Below are 18,292 nucleotides of genomic sequence, written 5' to 3' on the forward strand. Positions count from 1 at the left end.
CCCATCCCACTACACGCCCCGCAGAACCTGCGCACACATCCCACTACACGCCCCGCATCGCAGAACCTGCGCACCGATCCCACTATACGCCCCGCATCGCAGAACCTGCGCACCCATCCCACTACACGCCCCACATCGCAGAACCTGCGCACCCATCCCACTACACGCCCCGCATCGCAGAACCTGCGCACCCATCCCACTACACGCCCCACATCGCAGAAACTGCGCACCCATCCCACTGCACGCCCCGCATCGCAGAACCTGCGACACACCCACTACACGCCCCGCATCGCAGAACCTGCGCACCCATCCCACTATACGCCCCACATCGCAGAACCTGCGCACCCATCCCACTATACGCCCCGCATCGCAGAACCTGCGCACCCATCCCACTACACGCCCCGCATCGCAGAACCTGCGACACACCCACTACACGCCCCGCATTGCAGAACCTGCGCACCCATCCCACTACACGCCCCGCATCGCAGAACCTGCGCACTCATCCCACTATACGCCCCGCATCGCAGAACCTGCGACACACCCACTACACGCCCCGCATCGCAGAACCTGCGCACCCATCCCACTACACGCCCCGCATCGCAGAACCTGCGCATCCATCCCACTACACGCCTCGCATCGCAGAACCTGCGCACCCATCCCACTACACGCCCCGCATCGCAGAACCTGCGCACCCATCCCACTACACGCCCCGCATCGCAGAACCTGCGCACCCATCCCACTACACGCCCCGCATCGCAGAACCTGCGCACACATCCCACTACACGCCCCGCATCGCAGAACCTACGCACCCATCCCACTACACGCCCCACATCGCAGAACCTGCGCACCCATCCCACTACACGCCCCGCATCGCAGAACCTGCGCACCCATCCCACTACACGCCCCGCAGAACCTGCGCACCCATCCCACTATACGCCCCGCATCGCAGAACCTGCGCACCCATCCCACTATACGCCCCGCATCGCAGAACCTGCGCACCCATCCCACTACACGCCCCGCATCGCAACACCTGCGCACCCATCCCACTACACGCCCCGCATCGCAGAACCTGCGCACACATCCCACTATACGCCCCGCATCGCAGAACCTGCGCACCCATCCCACTACACGCCCCGCATCGCAGAACCTGCGCACCCATCCCACTACACGCCCCGCATCGCAGAACCTGCGCACCCATCCCACTACACGGCCCGCAGAACCTGCGCACACATCCCACTACACGCCCCGCATCGCAGAACCTGCGCACCGATCCCACTATACGCCCCGCATCGCAGAACCTGCGCACCCATCCCACTACACGCCCCGCATCGCAGAACCTGCGCACCCATCCCACTACACGCCCCGCAGAACCTGCGCACCCATCCCACTACACGCCCCGCAGAACCTGCGCACACATCCCACTACACGCCCCGCATCGCAGAACCTGCGCACCGATCCCACTACACGCCCCACATCGCAGAACCTGCGCACCCATCCCACTACACGCCCCGCATCGCAGAACCTGCGCACCCATCCCACTACACGCCCCACATCGCAGAAACTGCGCACCCATCCCACTGCACGCCCCGCATCGCAGAACCTGCGACACACCCACTACACGCCCCGCATCGCAGAACCTGCGCACCCATCCCACTACACGCCCCGCATCGCAGAACCTGCGCACACATCCCACTATACGCCCCACATCGCAGAACCTGCGCACCCATCCCACTATACGCCCCGCATCGCAGAACCTGCGCACCCATCCCACTACACGCCCCGCATCGCAGAACCTGCGACACACCCACTACACGCCCCGCATCGCAGAACCTGCGCACCCATCCCACTACACGCCCCGCATCGCAACACCTGCGCACCCATCCCACTATACGCCCCGCATCGCAGAACCTGCGACACACCCACTACACGCCCCGCATCGCAGAACCTGCGCACCCATCCCACTACACGCCCCGTATCGCAGAACCTGCGCATCCATCCCACTACACGCCCCGCATCGCAGAACCTGCGCACCCATCCCACTACACGCCCCGCATCGCAGAACCTGCGCACCCATCCCACTACACGCCCCGCATCGCAGAACCTGCGCACCCATCCCACTACACGCCCCGCATCGCAGAACCTGCGCACACATCCCACTACACGCCCCGCATCGCAGAACCTACGCACCCATCCCACTACACGCCCCACATCGCAGAACCTGCGCACCCATCCCACTACACGCCCCGCATCGCAGAACCTGCGCACCCATCCCACTACACGCCCCGCAGAACCTGCGCACCCATCCCACTATACGCCCCGCATCGCAGAACCTGCGCACCCATCCCACTACACGCCCCGGATCGCAGAACCTGCGACACACCCACTACACGCCCCGCATCGCAGAACCTGCGCAACCATCCCACTACACGCCCCGCATCGCAGAACCTGTGACACACCCACTACACACCCGCATCGCAGAACCTGCGCACCCATCCCACTACACGCCCCGCATCGCAGAACCTGCGCACCCATCCCACTACACGCCCCGCATCGCAGAACCTGCGCACCCATCCCACTACACGCCCCGCATCGCAGAACCTGCGCACCCATCCCACTACACGCCCCGCATCGCAGAACCTGCGCACCCATCCCACTACACGCCCCGCAGAACCTGCGCACCCATCCCACTACACGCCCCGCATCGCAGAACCTGCGCACCCATCCCACTACACGCCCCGCATCGCAGAACCTGCGACACACCCACTACACGCCCCGCATTGTAGAACCTGCGCACCCATCCCACTACACGCCCCGCATTGCAGAACCTGCGCACCCATCCCACTACACGCCCCGCATCGCAGAACCTGCGCACCCATCCCACTACACGCCCCGCATCGCAGAACCTGCGCACACATCCCACTATACGCCCCGCATCGCAGAACCTGCGCACCCATCCCACTACACGCCCCGCATCGCAGAACCTGCGCACCCATCCCACTACACGCCCCGCATCGCAGAACCTGCGACACACCCACTACACGCCCCGCATCGCAGAACCTGCGCACCCATCCCACTACACGCCCCGCATCGCAGAACCTGCGCACCCATCCCACTACACGCCCCGCATCGCAGAACCTGCGACACACCCACTACACGCCCCGCATCGCAGAACCTGCGCACCCATCCCACTACACGCCCCGCATCGCAGAACCTGCGCACCCATCCCACTACACGCCCCGCATCGCAGAACCTGCGCACCCATCCCACTACACGCCCCGCATTGCAGAACCTGCGCACCCATCCCACTACACGCCCCGCATTGCAGAACCTGCGCACCCATCCCACTACACGCCCCGCATCGCAGAACCTGCGCACCCATCCCACTACACGCCCCGCATCGCAGAACCTGCGCACACATCCCACTATACGCCCCGCATCGCAGAACCTGCGCACCCATCCCACTACACGCCCCGCATCGCAGAACCTGCGCACACATCCCACTATACGCCCCGCATCGCAGAACCTGCGACACACCCACTACACGCCCCGCATCGCAGAACTTGCGCACCCATCCCACTACACGCCCCGCATCGCAGAACCTGCGCACCCATCCCACTACACGCCCCGCATCGCAGAACCTGCGCACCCATCCCACTACACGCCCCGCAGAACCTGCGCACCCATCCCACTACACGCCCCGCAGAACCTGCGCACACATCCCACTACACGCCCCGCATCGCAGAACCTGCGCACCGATCCCACTATACGCCCCGCATCGCAGAACCTGCGCACCCATCCCACTACACGCCCCACATCGCAGAACCTGCGCACCCATCCCACTACACGCCCCGCATCGCAGAACCTGCGCACCCATCCCACTGCACGCCCCACATCGCAGAAACTGCGCACCCATCCCACTGCACGCCCCGCATCGCAGAACCTGCGACACACCCACTACACGCCCCGCATCGCAGAACCTGCGCACCCATCCCACTACACGCCCCGCATCGCAGAACCTGCGCACACATCCCACTATACGCCCCGCATCGCAGAACCTGCGCACCCATCCCACTATACGCCCCGCATCGCAGAACCTGCGCACCCATCCCACTACACGCCCCGCATCGCAGAACCTGCGACACACCCACTACACGCCCCGCATTGCAGAACCTGCGCACCCATCCCACTACACGCCCCGCATCGCAGAACCTGCGCACACATCCCACTATACGCCCCGCATCGCAGAACCTGCGACACACCCACTACACGCCCCGCATCGCAGAACCTGCGCACCCATCCCACTACACGCCCCGCATCGCAGAACCTGCGCATCCATCCCACTACACGCCCCGCATCGCAGAACCTGCGCACCCATCCCACTACACGCCCCGCATCGCAGAACCTGCGCACCCATCCCACTACACGCCCCGCATCGCAGAACCTGCGCACCCATCCCACTACACGCCCCGCATCGCAGAACCTGCGCACACATCCCACTACACGCCCCGCATCGCAGAACCTACGCACCCATCCCACTACACGCCCCACATCGCAGAACCTGCGCACCCATCCCACTACACGCCCCGCATCGCAGAACCTGCGCACCCATCCCACTACACGCCCCGCAGAACCTGCGCACCCATCCCACTATACGCCCCGCATCTCAGAACCTGCGCACCCATCCCACTACACGCCCCGCATCGCAGAACCTGCGACACACCCACTACACGCCCCGCATCGCAGAACCTGCGCACCCATCCCACTACACGCCCCGCATCGCAGAACCTGTGACACACCCACTACACACCCGCATCGCAGAACCTGCGCACCCATCCCTCTACACGCCCCGCATCGCAGAACCTGCGCACCCATCCCACTACACGCCCCGCACCGCAGAACCTGCGCACCCATCCCACTACACGCCCCGCATCGCAGAACCTGCGCACCCATCCCACTACACGCCCCGCATCGCAGAACCTGCGCACCCATCCCACTACACGCCCCGCATCGCAGAACCTGCGCACCCATCCCACTACACGGCCCGCATCGCAGAACCTGCGCACCCATCCCACTACACGCCCCACATCGCAGAACCTGCGCACCCATCCCACTACACGCCCCGCAGAACCTGCGCACCCATCCCACTACACGCCCCGCAGAACCTGCGCACACATCCCACTACACGCCCCGCATCGCAGAACCTGCGCACCGATCCCACTATACGCCCCGCATCGCAGAACCTGCGCACCCATCCCACTACACGCCCCACATCGCAGAACCTGCGCACCCATCCCACTACACGCCCCGCATCGCAGAACCTGCGCACCCATCCCACTACACGCCCCACATCGCAGAAACTGCGCACCCATCCCACTGCACGCCCCGCATCGCAGAACCTGCGACACACCCACTACACGCCCCGCATCGCAGAACCTGCGCACCCATCCCACTACACGCCCCGCATCGCAGAACCTGCGCACACATCCCACTATACGCCCCGCATCGCAGAACCTGCGCACCCATCCCACTATACGCCCCGCATCGCAGAACCTGCGCACCCATCCCACTACACGCCCCGCATCGCAGAACCTGCGACACACCCACTACACGCCCCGCATTGCAGAACCTGCGCACCCATCCCACTACACGCCCCGCGTCGCAGAACCTGCGCACACATCCCACTATACGCCCCCCATCGCAGAACCTGCGACACACCCACTACACGCCCCGCATCGCAGAACCTGCGCACCCATCCCACTACACGCCCCGCATCGCAGAACCTGCGCACCCATCCCACTACACGCCCCGCATCGCAGAACCTGCGCACCCATCCCACTACACGCCCCGCATCGCAGAACCTGCGCACCCATCCCACTACACGCCCCGCATCGCAGAACCTGCGCACACATCCCACTACACGCCCCGCATCGCAGAACCTACGCACCCATCCCACTACACGCCCCACATCGCAGAACCTGCGCACCCATCCCACTACACGCCCCGCATCGCAGAACCTGCGCACCCATCCCACTACACGCCCCGCATCGCAGAACCTGCGCACCCATCCCACTATACGCCCCGCATCGCAGAACCTGCGCACCCATCCCACTACACGCCCCGCATCGCAGAACCTGCGACACACCCACTACACGCCCCGCATCGCAGAACCTGCGCACCCATCCCACTACACGCCCCGCATCGCAGAACCTGCGCACCCATCCCACTACACGCCCCGCATCGCAGAACCTGCGCACCCATCCCACTACACGCCCCACATCGCAGAACCTGCGCACCCATCCCACTACACGCCCCACATCGCAGAACCTGCGCACCCATCCCACTACACGCCCCGCATCGCAGAACCTGCGACACACCCACTACACGCTCCGCATCGCAGAACCTGCGCACCCATCCCACTACACACCCCGCATCGCAGAACCTGCGCACCCATCCCACTACACGCCCCACATCGCAGAACCTGCGCACCCATCCCACTACACGCCCCGCATCGCAGAACCTGCGCACCCATCCCACTACACGCCCCGCATCGCAGAACCTGCGACAGACCCACTACACGCCCCGCATCGCAGAACCTGCGCACCCATCCCACTACACGCCCCGCATCGCAGAACCTGCGCACCCATCCCACTACACGCCCCGCATCGCAGAACCTGCGCACCCATCCCACTACACGCCCCGCATCGCAGAACCTGCGCACCCATCCCACTACACGCCCCGCATCGCAGAACCTGCGACATACCCACTACACGCCCCGCATCGCAGAACCTGCGCACCCATCCCACTACACGCCTTGCATCGCAGAACCTGCGCACCCATCCCACTACACGCCCCGCATCGCAGAACCTGCGCACCCATCCCACTATACGCCCCGCATTGCAGAACCTGCGCACCCATCCCACTACACGCCCCGCATCGCAGAACCTGCGCACCCATCCCGCTACACGCCCCGCATCGCAGAACCTGCGCACCCATCCCGCTACACGCCCCGCATCGCAGAACCTGCGCACCCATCCCGCTACACGCCCCGCATCGCAGAACCTGCGCACCCATCCCACTACACGCCCCGCATCGCAGAACCTGCGCACCCATCCCACTACACGCCCCGCATCGCAGAACCTGCGCACCCATCCCACTACACGCCCCGCATCGCAGAACCTGCGACACACCCACTACACGCTCCGCATCGCAGAACCTGCGCACCCATCCCACTACACGCCCCGCATCGCAGAACCTGCGACACACCCAATACACGCTCCGCATCGCAGAACCTGCGCACCCATCCCACTACACACCCCGCATCGCAGAACCTGCGACACACCCACTACATGCCCCGCATCGCAGAACCTGCGCACCCATCCCACTACACGCCCCGCATCGCAGAACCTGCGCACCCATCCCACTACACGCCCCGCATCGCAGAACCTGCGCACCCATCCCACTACACGCCCCGCATCGCAGAACCTGCGCACCCATCCCACTACACGCCCCGCATCGCAGAACCTGCGACACACCCACTACACGCCCCGCATCGCAGAACCTGCGCACCCATCCCACTACACGCCCCGCATCGCAGAACCTGCGCACCCATCCCACTACACGCCCCGCATCGCAGAACCTGCGCACCCATCCCACTACACGCCCTGCATCGCAGAACCTGCGCACCCATCCCACTACACGCCCCGCATCGCAGAACCTGCGACACACCCACTACACGCCCCGCATCGCAGAACCTGCGCACCCATCCCACTACACGCCCCGCATCGCAGAACCTGCGCACCCATCCCACTACACGCCCTGCATCGCAGAACCTGCGCACCCATCCCACTACACGCCCTGTATCGCAGAACCTGCACACCGATCCCACTACACGCCCCGCATCGCAGAACCTGCGACACACCCACTACACGCCCCGCATCGCAGAACCTGCGCACCCATCCCACTACACGCCCCGCATCGCAGAACCTGCGCACACATCCCACTACACGCCCCGCATCGCAGAACCTGCGCACCCATCCCACTACACGCCCCGCATCGCAGAACCTGCGCACCCATCCCACTACACGCCCCGCATCGCAGGACCTGCGCACCCATCCCACTACACGCCCCGCATCGCAGAACCTGCGCACCCATCCCACTACACGCCCCGCATCGCAGAACCTGCGCACCCATCCCACTACACGCCCCGCATCGCAGAACCTGCGACACACCCACTACACGCCCTGCATCGCAGAACCTGCGCACCCATCCCACTACACGCCCCGCAGAACCTGCGCACCCATCCCACTACACGCCCCGCATCGCAGAACCTGCGCACCCATCCCACTACACGCCCCGCATCGCAGAACCTGCGACACACCCACTACACGCCCCGCATCGCAGAACCTGCGCACCCATCCCACTACACGCCCCGCATCGCAGAACCTGCGCACCCATCCCACTACACGCCCCGCATCGCAGAACCTGCGCACCCATCCCACTATACGCCCCGCATCGCAGAACCTGCGCACCCATCCCACTACACGCCCCGCATCGCAGAACCTGCGCACCCATCCCACTACACGCCCCGCATCGCAGAACCTGCGCACCCTTCCCACTACACGCCCCGCATCGCAGAACCTGCGCACCCATCCCACTACACGCCCCGCATCGCAGAACCTGCGACACACCCACTACACGCCTCGCATCGCAGAACCTGCGCACCCATCCCACTACACACCCCGCATCGCAGAACCTGCGCACCCATCCCACTGACACGCCTCCACCACTCCTCTTCATCATTGCTGTCTCCGGTACACGCGTCCCCGCCGCCCCCAGCAATATACCCTGTGTCACCTGCCTCCAGCAATATACCCGTGTCACCTGCCTCCAGCAATATACCCCTGTGTCACCTGCCCCCAGCTATATACCCGTGTCACCTGCCCCCAGCTATATACCCCTGTGTCACCTGCCCCCAGCTATATACCCCTGTGTCACCTGCCCCCAGCAATATACCCGTGTCACCTGCCCTCAGCAATATACCCCTGTGTCACCTGCCTCAAGCAATATACCCCTGTGTCACCTGCCCCCAGCTATATACCCGTCACCTGCCCCCAGCAATATACCCGTGTCACCTGCCCTCAGCAATATACCCCTGTGTCACCTGCCTCCAGCAATATACCCCTGTGTCACCTGCCCCCAGCTATATACCCCTGTGTCACCTGCCCTCAGCAATATACCCCTGTGTCACCTGCCCTCAGCAATATACCCGTGTCACCTGCCCTCAGCAATATACCCGTGTCACATGCTGCCCCAAGCAATACACCCCTGTGTCACCTGCCCTCAGCAATATACCCGTCACCTGCTGCCCCCAGCAATACACCCCTGTGTCACCTGCTGCCCCCATAATATACCCCTGTGTCACCTGCTGCCCCCAGCAATATACCCGTGTCACCTGCCCCCAGCAATATACCCCTATGTCACCTGCCCCCAGCAATATACCCCTGTGTCACCTGCTGCCCCCAGCAATATACCCGTGTCACCTGCCCCCAGCAATATACCCCTATGTCACCTGCCCCCAGCAATATACCTGTGTCACCTGCCCCCAGCAATATACCTGTGTCACCTGCTGCCCCCAGCAATATACCCCTGTGTCACCTGCCCCCAGCAATATACCTGTGTCACCTGCTGCTCCCAGCAATATACCCGTGTCACCTGCCTCCAGCAATATACCCCTGTGTCACCTGCCTCACGCAATATACCCCTGTGTCACCTTCCCCCAGCAATATACTCCTGTGTCACCTGCCCCCAGCAATATACCCCTGTGTCACTTGCCCCCCCAGCAATATAGCCCTGTGTCACCTGCCTCCAGCAATATACCCGTGTCACCTGCCCCCCCAGCAATATACCCCTGTGTCACCTGCCTCCAGCAATATACCCGTGTCACCTGCCTCTAGCAATATACCCTGTGTCACCTGCCCCCACCCCCCCAGCAATATACCCCTGTGTCACCTGCCCCCAGCAATATACCCGTGTCACCTGCCCCCCCCAGCAATATACCCCTGTGTCACCTGCCTCCAGCAATATACCCGTGTCACCTGCCTCCAGCAATATACCTGTGTCACCTGCCTCCAGCAATATACCTCTGTGTCACCTGCCCCCAGCAATATACCCCTGTGTCACCTGCCTCCAGCAATATACCCGTGTCACCTGCCCCCAGCAATATACCCCTGTCACCTGCCCTCAGCAATATACCCGTCACCTGCCTCCAGCAATATACCCGTGTCACCTGCCCTCAGCAATATACCCGTTTCACCTGCCTCCAGCAATATACCCCTGTGTCACCTGCCCTCAGCAATATACCCGTGTCACCTGCCTCCAGCAATATACCCCTGTGTCACCTGCCCTCAGCAATATACCCGTGTCACCTGCCTCCAGCAATATACCCGTGTCACCTGCCCTCAGCAATATACCCCTGTGTCACCTGCCCCCAGCAATATACCCGTGTCACCTGCTGCCTCCAGCAATATACCCGTGTCACCTGCTGCCTCCAGCAATATACCCTGTGTCACCTGCCTCCAGCAATATACCCTGTGTCACCGGCCCCCAGCAATATACCCCTGTGTCACCTGCCCTCAGCAATATACCCTGTGTCACCTGCACTCAGCAATATACCCGTGTCACCTGCCCCCAGCAATATACCCGTGTCACCTGCCCCCAGCAATATACCCGTGTCACCTGCCCTCAGCAATATACCCCTGTGTCACCTGCCCTCAGCAATATACCCCTGTGTCACCTGCCTCCAGCAATATACCCGTGTCACCTGCCCCCAGCAATATACCCCTGTCACCTGCCCTCAGCAATATACCCGTCACCTGCCTCCAGCAACATACCCGTGTCACCTGCCCCCAGCAATATACCCGTGTCGCCTGCCTCCAGCAATATACCCCTGTCACCTGCCCTCAGCAATATACCCGTGTCACCTGCCTCCAGCAATATACCCGTGTCACCTGCCCTCAGCAATATACCCGTTTCACCTGCCTCCAGCAATATACCCGTGTCACCTGCCCTCAGCAATATACCCGTGTCACCTGCCTCCAGCAATATACCCCTGTGTCACCTGCCCTCAGCAATATACCCGTGTCACCTGCCTCCAGCAATATACCCGTGTCACCTGCCCTCAGCAATATACCCCTGTGTCACCTGCCCCCAGCAATATACCCGTGTCACCTGCTGCCTCCAGCAATATACCCGTGTCACCTGCTGCCTCCAGCAATATACCGTGTCACCTTCCCCCAGCAATATACCCCTGTGTCACCTGCCCTCAGCAATATACCCTGTGTCACCTGCACTCAGCAATATACCCGTGTCACCTGCCCCCAGCAATATACCCGTGTCACCTGCCCTCAGCAATATACCCCTGTGTCACCTGCCCTCAGCAATATACCCGTGTCACCTGCCTCCAGCAATATACCCGTGTCACCTGCCCCCAGCAATATACCCGTGTCACCTGCCCTCAGCAATATACCCGTGTCACCTGCCCCCAGCAATATACCCCTGTGTCACCTGCCCTCAGCAATATACCCTGTGTCACCTGCCCCCAGCAATATACCCCTGTGTCACCTGCCCCCAGCAATATACCCGTGTCACCTGCCCTCAGCAATATACCCTGTGTCACCTGCCCCCAGCAATATACCCCTGTGTCACCTGCCCCCAGCAATATACCCGTGTCACCTGCCCTCAGCAATATACCCTGTGTCACCTGCCCCCAGCAATATACCCTTGTGTCACCTGCCCTCAGCAATATACCCTGTGTCACCTGCCCCCAGCAATATACCCCTGTGTCACCTGCCCCCAGCAATATACCCCTGTGTCACCTGCCCTCAGCAATATACCCTGTGTCACCTGCCCCCAGCAATATACCCTTGTGTCACCTGCCCTCAGCAATATACCCTGTGTCACCTGCCTCCAGCAATATACCCTGTGTCACCTGCCCCCAGCAATATACCCCTGTGTCACCTGCCCTCAGCAATATACCCTGTGTCACCTGCCTCCAGCAATATACCCCTGTGTCACCTGCCCCCAGCAATATACCCCTGTGTCACCTGCCTCCAGCAATATACCCTGTGTCACCTGCCCCCAGCAATATACCCCTGTGTCACCTGCCCTCAGCAATATACCCCTGTGTCACCTGCCTCCAGCAATATACCCCTGTGTCACATGCTACCCCCTTGTATGAGCAGTGAGTGTCCCATCCCCATTCCGGGCAGGTCACCAGCATGCTGGGTATTGCAGTGCAGCCAGTAGCCGGTAAGATGGCGGCGGATGAGGACATACACAGGCCGCTTCTAGCACCCGGAAGTGTCGGCAGCAAATCTCAAGTCTCCAAGACCAGAAAGGCGGAAAGGGGCGGGGCCGCCTCCTGTAGAGAGTTGCTGGCTGCGTGAGTGACCCGGATCCGGGTGAGGAGAACTGGATGGCTGAGACTTTTGGCTGGGGAGGGGGGTCTTATATCCCCCTATACTATATACCCCCTATACTGTATACACCCCGTACTATATATTCCCCTAAACTGTATACCCCCTTACTATATATCCCCCTATACTATATACCCCCCCTATACTATATATCCCCCTATACTGTATACTCCCTATTATATATCCCCCTATACTATATACCCCCATACTATATACCCCCTATACTGTATACACCCCGTACTATATATCCCCCTATACTGTATACCCCCTTACTATATATCCCCTATACTATATACCCCCCCTATACTGTATACCCCCTATTATATATCCCCCTATACTATATACCCCCTATACTGTATACACCCCGTACTATATATCCCCCTATACTGTATACCCCCTATTATATATCCCCCTATACTATATACCCCCCCTATACTATATACCCCCCCTATACTATATATCCCCCTATACTATATATCCCCCTATACTGTATACCCCCTATTATATATCCCCCTATACTATATACCCCCTATACTGTATACACCCCGTACTATATATCCCCCTATACTATATACCCCCTTACTATATATCCCCCTATACTATATACCCCCCCCTATACTGTATACCCCCCGTACTATATATCCCCCTATACTGTATACCCCCTTACTATATATCCCCCTATACTATATACCCCCCCTATACTGTATACCCCCTATTATATATCCCCCTATACTATATACCCCCATACTATATATCCCCCCTATACTGTATACACCCCGTACTATATATTCCCCCTATACTGTATACCCCCATACTATATATCCCCCTATACTGTATACCCCCATACTATATATCCCCCTATACTGTATATCCCCCCTTACTATATATCCCCCATACTATATACCCACCTATACTGTATACCCCCTATACTGTATACCCCCCTACTATATATCCCCCTATACTGTATACCCCCATACTATATATCCCCCTATACTGTATACCCCCTTACTATATATCCCCCCTATACTGTATACCCCCCATACTATATATCCCCTATACTGTATACCCCCCTTACTATATATCCCCCTATACTGTATACCCCCTTACTATATATCCCCCCTATACTGTATACCCCCCATACTATATATCCCCTATACTGTATACCCCCCTTACTATATATCCCCCTATACTGTATACCCCCCTTACTATATATCCCCCTATACTGTATACCCCCTTACTATATATCCCCCTATACTGTATACCCCCATACTATATATCCCCCTATACTGTATACCCCCATACTATATATCCCCCTATACTGTATACCCCCATACTATATATCCCCCTATACTGTATACCCCCATACTATATATCCCCCTATACTGTATACCCCCCTTACCTAATATCCCCCTATACTGTATACCCCCATACTATATATCCCCCTATACTATATACCCCCTTACTATATACCCCCCTATACTATATATCCCCCCATACTATATATCCCCCCATACTGTATACCCCCATACTAAATATTCCCCTATACTGTGTATCCCCCTATACTGTATACCCCCCTACTATATATCCCCCTATACTGTATACTCCTATTACTATATACCCCCCCATACTATGTATATATATCCCCTCTCATCATACTGTATACTCCCCATTCTATATATCCCACCTCATACTGTATACCCCCCATACTATGTATATATACCTCCTATAATATATTTCCCCCCTATACTGTATACTCCCATTAATATATACCACCCCATACTTTGTATATATATCCCCTCTCCTCATACTGTATACCCCCCATTCTATATATCCCCCCTATACTGTATACCCCCCTTACTACATATCCCCCCCATACTATGTATATATATCCCCTCTCATACTGTATACCCCCCATTCTATATATCCCCCCTATACTGTATACCCCCCTTACTACATATCCCCCCCCCATACTATGTATATATATCCCCTCTCCTCATACTGTATACCCCCCATTCTATATATCCCCCCTATACTGTATACCCCCCTTACTATATATTCCCCCCCATACTATGTATATATATCCCTTCTCATACTGTATACCCCCCATACTATATATCCCTCCCTATACTGTATACCCCCATACTATATATCCCCCTATACCCCCCCATTCTATATATCACCCTATACTGTATACCCCCCTTACTACATATCCCCCCATACTATGTATATATATCCCCTCTCTTCATACTGTATACCCCCATATTATATATCCCTCCTATACTTTATACCCCCAATTCTATATATCCCCCTATACTGTATACCCCCCATACTATATATCCCCCATACTATATATCCTCCCTATACTGTAGTGTATACCCCCCTTACTACATATCCCCCCCATACTATGTATATAGATCCCCTCTCCTCATACTGTATACCCCCATACTATATATCCCTCCTATACTGTATACCCCCCATACTATATATATCCCCCCTATACTATATACCCCCCATACTATATATCCCTCCTATCTTGTATACCCCCCATACTATATATCCCCCCTATAGTGTATACCCCCTTACTATATATCCCCCATACTATGTATATATATCCCCTCTCCTCATACTGTGTACCCCCATTCTATATATCCCTCCTATACTATATCCCCCCCATACTATGTATATATATATATATATATATATATATATATATATATATCCCCTCATCTCATACTGTATACCCCCCATACTATATATCCCTCCTATACTGTATAGTCCCCATTCTATATATACCCCCTTTAATGTATACCCCCTATACTATATATCCCTCTACTAGATATCCCTCCTATACTGGATACCCCCATACTATATATCCCTCCTATACTGTATACACCTCATACCATATATCCCTCCTCTTACTATATATCCCCTTATACTGTATACCACCTTACTATATATCCCCCTATACTGTATACCCCCCATATTATATACCCCTTCTTACTATATATCCTTCTGTACTGTATACCCTTCTTACTATATATCCCCCTATACTATATACCCCATACTATGTATACCCCCTTACTGTATGTCCCCCTATACTGTATACCCCCATACTATATATCCCTCATACCATATATATATATATATTTCTCTGACGTCCTAGTGGATGCTGGGAACTCCGTAAGGACCATGGGGAATAGCGGCTCCGCAGGAGACTGGGCACAAAAGTAAAGCTTTAGGACTACCTGGTGTGCACTGGCTCCTCCCCCTATGACCCTCCTCCAAGCCTCAGTTAGATTTCTGTGCCCGGCCGAGAAGGATGCACACTAGGGGCTCTCCTGAGCTTCTTAGTGAAAGTTTAGTTTTAGGTTTTTTATTTTCAGTGAGACCTGCTGGCAACAGGCTCACTGCATCGAGGGACTAAGGGGAGAAGAAGCGAACTCACCTGCTTGCAGCTAGCTTGGGCTTCTTAGGCTACTGGACACCATTAGGTCCAGAGGGACCGAACACAGGCCCAGCCTCGGAGCTCGGTCCCAGAGCCGCGCCGCCGCCCCCCTTACAGAGCCAGAAGAGGTCCGGAAAAATCGGCGGCAGAAGACATCAGTCTTCACCAAGGTAGCGCACAGCACTGCAGCTGTGCGCCATTGTTACTCAGGCACACTTCACACTTTGGTCACTGAGGGTGCAGGGCGCTAGGGGGGGGCGCCCTGAGCAGCAATGTAAACACCTTGGCTGGCATAAATACACCACATATAACCCCCAGGGCTATATGGATGTATTTTAACCCCTGCCAGAACTCACCAAAAAGCGGGAGAAAAGGCCGCCGAGAAGGGGGCGTGTCACAACTGAGGGCCCGAGCTGACGGGAGGCAGCCTCAGTTGTAGGGGCTGAGGTATAGTGGAACCTGGTAGGTTGTATCAGACCCCTAGACATGTAAGTAACATGTAACAGAATTGCCCGAAGGCGTGACCACGACAACTTGAATAAAAGTCAATGATGTTTATTTATGACAAACTCCATGCATCACAGTAGCAGTAAAAGAAACATAAAAGTCAGCAAAGAATAAATACAGTTCCTGGGAACTACAGGGTGGCAGGAGCCACAGGTAGTGTGAGATAGTTCTTATAATCTTCTAGTTGGAAAGTCCTTACCAGGCCCGACTGTAGCAATGGAGAGAACCCAGGATTGTACCAGCTGGTGTTCCAGGAAAAGCTGGGCTGCTGTGGATAAAACGGCTGCTGTGGGTACTGGCTGGAACCAGACTGATGTTGGCACGGAGTGGATACTGGCTGGAACCAGTCAAATAATAAATGTAGCTTGAGAGCGATGAAATATGAAGTGATGTTTGGAGATTGAGAGCGGTGAAATTATAATGCCGGTGATAAATGATAATCTGCAGAAAAGGGTACCGGCACTTTAAGAAGAGCTGACCTCTGCTGGAAGCTGGATGCTGAAAGCAGGTGGATCTGTAGCTGGAAGCAGACGAATCCAATGAGGATAGGAGAGTCAGGCTACACCGCAGGTGGAATGCTGGTGCGGGTCTCTTTAGTGGAGGTTTGGAGACAGGAACTGGAACCTGGAAAACAACCACAGGAGAGAGACAAACTGGAACTAGGTTTGACAACCAAAGCACTGACGCCTTCCTTGCTCAGGCACAGCATATTTATACCTGCAGCAAGGAAGGGGTTGGCTAGGCAATTATGCAGATTAACAATACAGACAGCAGATTGGTGGAAATGATCAGATGACAAAATCCAAGATGGCTGCGCCCATGCAGAACTTGGAGGGAAGTTTGGTTTGTAATCCATGTGAGAATTGAAACAGCAATGGCGGCGCCGGCCACAGGAGACAGGAGACGCCAGACTGATAAGCGCACATTTAACCACGCGGGCACAGCGGAGGCCGCGGCTGACGTAATCGACACTCTGCATGCAGGAACTCAGGGACAGCGGCGGAGGCCGCGGGAGACGCCATTCCAGATGTAACATGGCGCCGCGGTGACCGCGTCTCAGAGTGACAGGAGAGGAGGCAGGAATGTGGACATCAGTATAACGGATGGGGTCCGGTCCTGGAACGCTGAGCCAGCCTCAGGAGGCATCTGAAGGGTAAGTAATGGCGTCCAGATACCCGGATCGTGACAGGGCGGAGCCTATCTCCTCAGCACACGGGCGCCATTTTCTATCACAGCTCCGCTGGAAGGACGTCTCCCTGACTCTCCCCTGCAGTCCTGCACTACAGAAAAGGGTAAAAAAGAGAGGGGGGCACTAATTTGGCGCAGTTTTAATACTAACAGCAGCTATAAAGGGAAAAGCACATTTTATAGTGGTATTCCTGTCTATATATAGCGCTCTGGTGTGTGCTGGCATACTCTCCCTCTGTCTCCCCAAAGGGCTAGTGGGGTCCTGTCCTCTATCAGAGCATTCCCTGTGTGTGTGTGCGGTGTGTCGGTACGATTGTGTCGACATGTTTGAGGAGGAAAATGAGATGGAGGCGGAGCAATTGCCTATTATAGAGTTGTCACCCCCTAGGGAGTCGACACCTGAGTGGATGAGCTTATGGAAGGAATTGCGTGACAGTGTCAGCTCTTTACGACAGACAGTTGACGACATGAGACAGCCGGCTACTCAGCTTGTGCCTGTCCAGGGGTCTCAAACGCCATCAGGGGCTTTAAAACGCCCGTTACCTCAAATGGCAGACACAGACACGGATACTGACTCCAGTGTCGATGATGAGGAGACAAACGTGACTTCCACTAGGGCCACACGTTACATGATTGAAGCAATGAAAAATGTATTGCATATCTCTGATAATACAAGTAC

General features: G+C 57.2%; 1 protein-coding gene across 2 annotated transcripts in view; it reads left to right on the plus strand.

Moving 5' to 3' along the window:
• Positions 1-12,351: 12,351 nt before the first annotated feature.
• TTC31 (tetratricopeptide repeat domain 31) overlaps positions 12,352-18,292 on the plus strand; it is a 220,685-nt gene continuing 214,744 nt past the window's right edge. The window contains exon 1 of one of the 2 annotated variants that reach the window (XM_063925756.1): positions 12,352-12,458. The gene's annotated coding sequence lies outside the window, so the exon portion shown is untranslated. The remainder of the gene's footprint in view (positions 12,459-18,292) is intronic. The other variant, XM_063925765.1, reaches the window with a different exon arrangement.

The sequence above is a fragment of the Pseudophryne corroboree genome, chromosome 1, assembly GCF_028390025.1.
Source record: "Pseudophryne corroboree isolate aPseCor3 chromosome 1, aPseCor3.hap2, whole genome shotgun sequence".
Classification (NCBI taxonomy): Eukaryota; Metazoa; Chordata; class Amphibia; order Anura; family Myobatrachidae; genus Pseudophryne; species Pseudophryne corroboree.